Here is a 7,373-nt window from a genome sequence, read left to right as displayed (position 1 = left end):
CCCGGAGGTGACCACATGGCGTGGCAGACCTCTCCTGACCCGCCCGCTGCTTCCCTCAGCAGTGTACTTCGTCAATCTGCCTGTTCTGCTCCACTCTGTCTCTGGTGAATCCTCTCACCATCCGCATCTCTGGCCTGTACCCCTATTCTGTACGAATAAATAAATCTTAAAAAAAAAAACAACAACTAGTGGATGTTAATATACATCCTGAGGGCTCTGAGGTTAAAAAGGAAAGGGATGAGGGGATATGAATGATGCTTAGGCAATTAAAAGATGATCAAGATTTTTTAAATTATACTGTCAACACATATATAACAGGGGGGTTAAGGGAGCAGACTCCCTAAGCAGTTTATACTTTTTAATTCATTTCAAAACATAGCTACTAATAATCTGCTGTTGACCAGAAACCTTGCTTATTAACACAAAGTTGATCAATCCATATTTGGTATGTTTGATATGTTGTATTCTTACAGTAAAGTAAGGTAGAGAAAATGTTACCAAGAAAATCATAAGGATTCTAAAAAACGTAAAGAAAACCATAAGATAGAGAAAATATATTTGTAGTGCTGTATTATATTGATACTGTAAATTTGTGCTGTCTGTTTACAAAAAAAAATCCACATTCAAGTGTAACCAGGCAGTTCCAATCAGTGTTATTCAAGGATGAACTGCTAAATATGTCAAGGTGAAAGACAAAAGAAAAAGAATGACCATATAATTCAGCTGCTTTGGGTAGGTCTTAGCCTATCTCAACAATATTTAGAAATATCTGGGGCACTTGCCACTGTGGCAAGCACCACAGCTGGAGCCTAATTGTGGCTGGATAGGCCTTATGATTGCAAGACACCCCAGCAACTACCACCAGGGAACTCTGAAGTCACATAGTCATTTAAACTTCCAAAGGAGTGGGAGTTAAGGGGAAAATTTCTCTGTTTGGAATTAATCCCATGAATCCTGTGAAATTGATTTTTGAGGTAGGTACAGGTTCTGGGACAGAGACAGAGGGACAGACAAAATTTTGCTGTTTCCATGGGCTAATCAAACAAAGGGTTAAATAAACCTTACTAAAGCTTTGTTTGTTTTCATTTGCCCCCAGCCTGTGCATTCCTGAGCTATCTCTTTATAGCTTGTTGAGTCACCTGGCTGTTGTAAGAGAAAAGAGTTATAGACCCTGCATGAGAAGGCAGCTGCAGACTCAGAGACCAGACCACAGCAAACTGGAGCCACAGGTATGACCAGCTCACAACCCCCAGGAGATGTTCACAATCCCTGTACAACCACCAAGTTGTAGTTGATAGGAGCCCATAATTAGCAACAAGAAATGGACTTTGGCCAAGTCCACTTTTCCTTACTTTCTCGGCCAATAAATTTTAATCGCTTTATTCTCAAATCCCAGCCCTAAAACCTATGTAGACCCCACACCCTGACAGTTTACCCAGAGAGATTTACCTGGAGCTCTCTTTCCTTGCTTTTTTGCTTATCAAAAAATGCTGACTCTTTGTCAGCCCTCACTGGTATCTTCCGCGTCCTCAAGATCTACCTTGGTGACCAGAGGGCCTCAAAAGCTACCTTGGTTCATCCCTCTGGTTCCCAGCAGGGGGAGCAGTGGCCACAGCCGACTCACTCCTGACTTAACCATCCGGGTTATTGGAGGGTGAAGTCAAAACTGAGGGACCTCCAGGATCCTCTGTCCTGTGACACGGTGAAGCGTTGTTGAGACAATGCTTGTTAAGTGCCGTATTGGCATGTTTACAACTCCAACCAAGAGGAAAAACTATGCAAGCGTGAGCAGTAAAGCTGTAGACAGCAAAGGGAATTTGTGGAACCCTATATTTTATTATTATTTTTTTGGTCGAAAGAAGACAGGATTGCTTCAAGTAAGACTGGATTCATTGATTCAGTGGTTATAGAATTGATTTCTTTCTCTTCTGTAGTTTGAAACATTACATCACACCAAACCCTGTTTCCCTCCGTTCTAGGGTGACCACTAGGAGCCCCTTAGTCTGTGGGCTTCTTTGTTCATCCTCGCAGGGAAAAGCATGCACCAGAAGCCCTGTGCTTCACTTTAATTGGGTCAGCTTGACTTGTTTCCCCCAGTGGCTGAGGGGGGTGGTGCTGGAAGGTGAGAGTGGTTTCAACTAGGTCACATGTTTAGCTCTGTCAGCTGCCCTGGACTCTCCTGAGTCTCCAAATAAAAATGAAATTGTAAAAAGTATTTATTCCAGGATCTGTTTTCTCTCCTGGGGATTTCACTTTACTTGTTGAAGATATTTTAATGATGTATTTACAGACACCTCCTGGATCAAAAAAATGCCTCGTAAATGGAAAGAGCTGGACAAATTTAAAAGATTATTACTATCATTATACAAAAGCAGTACTGAATTGAGACCCACTTGTATACTCCTCAGTTACTGTGTACTAACAACACTGGCATTTTTTTCTTTTCAGTTACACAAATTAGTTTGGGTAGTAAGATCTTTGCACATTACATTTGTCTCTTTCTCTGGAATTCTCTACTCCCAAATCTCTTTTATTTTTTATTTATTTATTTTTATTTTTTTTTTAAATTTATTTGTACATACAGAACTGGGATACAGGCCAGAGGCTCAGGGGCGGCAAGAGGCTTCACCAGAGACAGAGTGGGGAGCAGAACAGGCAGATCAATGAAGTACACTGTTGAGGGGAGCAGTGGGCAGTCAGGAGAGGTTTGCTGGAGAGGTCTGCCACACCATGTGGTCGCCTCCGGGGCAGGTGGGGATAGAACTCATGCAAAAGTGGCTTTAGTTTCTTAGTGTAGTGCTTTAACCCGCTGCGCCACCAGGGAGGGCCCCAAATCTCTTTTAAATGACTTCTTCTCATCCTTCAGGACTCAGAGGTACTTCCAATTATTTTATCTTACTCCCCAAATTAGAACTTCGCATTAGCAAGAATTTTCTGTCTGTTCACAGACACATTCCTGGAACCTGGCACAGGGTTTGACACAAATTAGACTCAAAAGTATGTGAGTGCTCAGAGAATGGAATTAAACGTGGCACCGCCACTCAGGCTGCCTTTTGTTGTAAGGAACATTGAGTAATTGCCAGATTTTACAAATGATTAGCTTAAAAAATACAACTTAGAATATATTCAAAGTTATTCCTGCAGCAGGAAAAGAAAAAGGGGAAATGACTCTGAACTGTTTTGAAATGAATGTGATTTGTATCCTGGTTCCTTTATGTCATAGACCAGAGGTTCTTGAATTTTACTATGCTTTAGAATTACCTGCAAGGCTTGTTAAATTCATGCCTCAGAGTTTCTGATGAAGTGAGTCTAGAGTGGAGACAAAGAATTTGCATTTCTGAGAAGTTCCTACATGATGCTGATTCCACTGGTTTGGGGATTATACTTGGAGAACAATCTAAGTAAGCTAACAGATTTTAAAGTAGGATTGGTACCTATGGCTATTTTGAAAGATTGTGGTGCTTTACTTCTCTGCATCATTTTTGGCTTTTGCTAAAATCCATGAACATCCATGAAAATGTGTCTCTATAAGTCAAAACATCTGCCTTGTATGCTGGAAGAGATCAAAGATTGAAGACCAAATACCATCTTAGAGCCTCCAGGGACTTTTACATCATAGAAGTGTTAAACTCATTCATCTAAACTTGTCTTAAATTCACTAGTGTAGGGCCCTCCCTGGTGGCGCAGCAGGTTAAAACACGGTACTAAGAAGCTTAAGCCGCCTCTGCATGAATTCGATCCCCGCCTGCCCTGGAGGTGATCCACATGGCACAGCAGACCTCTCCTGACCCGCCCACTGCTCCCCTCAGCAGTGTACTTCCTCGATCTGCCTGTTCTGCTCCCTACTCTGTCTCCGGTGAATCCTCTCACCCTCCGCATCTCTGGCCTGTACCCCAGTGCTGTATGAATAAATAAATAAATCTTTTAAAAAAAATTCACTAGTGTATTTTCATTTCTAGTCTCAAGTTATGATTATTACTATTATATTTCATGTCAACGACTGTAATAAGCTCCTAAATGTCTCTCTACAGGTATCCATATGAAATCGGACGATCTTTTCTAAATACAAATCTGACTTGCCACTTGCTTGCTCAACGCTCTCAGTGGGTTCCCAATCTGCTCAGGGAGAAATCAAGTATCTTTAACACAGCTTGTTTGATGTGGTCCCAGGGACCTTGCAGCCCCATCACATACTACGCCCCTCCAACTGCCACCACCTCCTTTCAGTCCCTCACATAGTATACTCCTTCCACAATCAGGTCCTTAGGACATGCTGTCCTTTGGAATTTGTTTTTTGGAGTTGTTGGGGTCAGAGTGTAAGGTCCTTGGGTTCACTCTGGGAAAAGTGTCACCAGAGCTCCCCTCTCAACAGCACCGGTGAGTTTCCCAGGAGTCCTTCTCCACAACACAGAGACGTTAGTTATATCCAAAAGGGCAGGTTTAGTTATAAAAGGGAGAGAAGAAGAAAGGACATTTGCATAGATGCAAGTGGACAGCTGCCCGAGAAAGGGACAGGTTTGCTGAGAGAGACCTGCGTGGTCACAGGTGGGTGGCCTTGAGGAAGCAGCCTCTGGTAAGGGAGGTCAGTGAAGAGACACACAGGCCTGTACAGTCTCGGGCTGGCGGGAGGGAGAGGGTTGGTGGAAGGAAGCACCTGGCACAGTCAGGAGAAGAACTGCTGCCCAGTGCCAGGGCAGAGACTGCCCTGGCGCAGGCTTCTCTTTGGGTGGATGCATTCTTTTGTGGAGTGGTTTGTTTGCTGTTGATTTTGGACAATTATGTAGAATTTGCAAGGGTGGGAGATTCTACAATGGCCCTCAATCTCCACATCTTGTCCTCCCGGTCTGCGCCCTAGGACACTAATGGCATCTGACACTGTGCCTTGGAGCCTAAGGATTTTCAGGGCCTGTAGAAGGTTTAACAGCTATGTTCATCACTTCTACCCCCACCTCCAGCACCCAGCATTGTGTGAGCCAGGTTTCTGGTCCCATGGCCCCTCCTTTCCAACTTTTCTATCATTTTCCTCCATTACTCTTGCTTAGGAAGATCCCTTCACCCATATTAAATCCCACTTTCTTCAGAGCTCCATTTGTGTCATTTCCTCAAGAAAGTCTTCCCTGTCTTTCCCAGGTGATGTCAGTTTCCTCTGTTCCATGAGAACCGTGTTCCATCCTTCAGACACTACTTATTTTTACTAGGTTCTTCATGTGCTCGCCCTGCAGGAGAGAAGAATCATGCTTGTTTACTGATCAGTGTATTGATACTGCTTAGCATAACATATGATAGATGCTCACCAAATATGGTGGTTGAAATTTTTCAAGCATGTTAAAATTTGCTTCATCAATCCCTACTGATGAAGGAAAATAATAGAAAGCTTGGAAAAGGAGGCACCACAAGACCAGAAACCTGGCTCACACAATGCTGAGAGCTGGACATGGGGGTAGAAATGATTAGCATAGTTGTGAAGCCCACTCTAGAAAGTCGGAATCCTTAGGTGCCACCTCTAGGTCAGGGGGTGTGGATGCAAGCGTTAGACTATAATGGGCCCAGAGCCAAAGATGAGGATATGGAGGTTGAAGGCCAGTAGAGAACCTCTGGTCCTTTCCAAATTCTACATAGTTATTCAAAATTAACAAAAAGAATTACAACTGAGATGGAAAAATGCACAAAATGATGTAAAAATAAACTATTATGTTATTTAAAAAATAAAAGAAAAAAAATTAACAAAAAGAAACCACTCCACAAAGGAGCGAGCCCCTTCCAAAGAGGAGACTCTATCAGTGCAATCTCTGCATTGGCAGGGGCAGCAGACCTGGTCCCCTGGCCTATGCACCAACTCTCTCCCCTGCAGAGCAGCAGCCTCCTGCCTGCCTGCCCTGTACCAGCTGGTGCTTCTCCTCAATGACCTCCCTCTGCAGAGGCAGCTCTCCTCGCCAAGCTGCCAGCTGCTTCTCTGTGACCATACAGGCCTCTCTTTAGGTAAGCCTGCCCCTTTTGAGGGCAACCCTTTCTGCCCACTTGTGTCTATATAAGTGTCCTTTCTTCCCTTCCTTTTATAAATAGACCTGCCCTTTTGGATATAACTAACATCTCTGTGTCATGGAGAAACTCACCTGGGAAACTCACCAGCTGAAAGAGGACTCAGGTGACACTTTTCCCAGAGTGAACCCAAGGACTAAACTCTCCCAACCCAGCAACTTCAAAGATGACTTCACCTACCAAATCCTGTGCTAGGCCCTAATATATTAGGGCACAGAAATGAGTAAGAAAGGTGCCTAATCTCAAGGAACTCCATGTAAAGAGCAACAGAAGGCTTATGGAGACAAACATTTCTGCAAAAATAATTTAAGTGGTTATATGGGAAGAAAAAGTGTTTTGGAGGTTAGGGACAGACCAATTTCAGAGGGGAAAGTAAATTCATTCAATAAATATCTTATTTTTTTAAGATTTATTTTATTTATTTATACATACAAGAGCTGGAGTGTGGGCCAGAGGTGGGGGTGATGTGTGTGTGTGTGTGTGTGTGTCAGAGAGAGAGAGAGAGAGAGAGAGAGAGGATTCCCCAGACAGAAACTGTAGATTGATTGAAATACACTACTGCGGGGAGCAGCCAGGACACAGGAGAGGTCTGCTGGCCTGACTGGGGATCAAACTCATGCTAAGGTGGCTGCCAATAGCTTCGCAAAATCTGCTGAGATTTAACCCCTTGTGCCACCAGAGAGGCTCCAACATATATCTTGAGTGAAAGTATAGTTTTATGTGCTGGCTTTATGTGGCTGAAGTCATTGTATTTATTTATTTTTAAAAAAGATTATTTATTCATACAGAACTGGGGTACAGGTCAGAGGCACAGGGATGACGAGAGGTTTCACCAGAGACAGAGCGGGGAGCAGATCAGGCTGACTGATGAGGTACACTGCTGAGGGGAGCAGCGGGCGGGCCAGGAAAGGTCCTCTGCGCCATGTGGTCACCTCCGGGGCAGGCGGGGATCGAACTCATGCGGAAGTGGCTTTAGCTTCTCAGTATTGTGCTTCAACCTGCTGCGCCACCAGGGAGGGCCCATTGTAGTTATTTTACAGACGGCAGAAGAAGGCAAAAATAATTTGCCCAAAGTCAAATAGTGATGGAAAAGGGATTCGATACCAGGCTGCCTGTGTGGTTCCGGGGTCAATGTTCTACCTCCTGGAAGAGGTGACCATTCGCCAAGCTTGAAGGATTTGGCCATGTGGGAAACGAGACGACCAGTCCCAGCAAAATCTGGAAAATATGTGCCTAATTATGAGTTGTTTAAACCTTTGCCCACTGTCTTCACTAAACACAGAGACAAAATGTCATGGGTTCTCAGAACTAAGAAAGTAGGAAAGGACGCCAAC

General features: G+C 43.9%; 1 pseudogene; it reads right to left on the bottom strand.

Moving 5' to 3' along the window:
* The window catches only part of LOC101628476, a 12,475-nt pseudogene extending 6,512 nt beyond the window's left edge, over positions 1 to 5,963 (bottom strand).
* Between the last annotated feature and the right edge of the window lie 1,410 nt (positions 5,964 to 7,373).

This window comes from Condylura cristata, unplaced genomic scaffold (assembly GCF_000260355.1).
Source record: "Condylura cristata isolate star-nosed mole 26May11 unplaced genomic scaffold, ConCri1.0 scaffold00017, whole genome shotgun sequence".
Classification (NCBI taxonomy): domain Eukaryota; kingdom Metazoa; phylum Chordata; class Mammalia; order Eulipotyphla; family Talpidae; genus Condylura; species Condylura cristata.
Note: the sequence above shows the minus strand (reverse complement) of the source record. Positions and strands in the feature narration are given on the sequence as shown.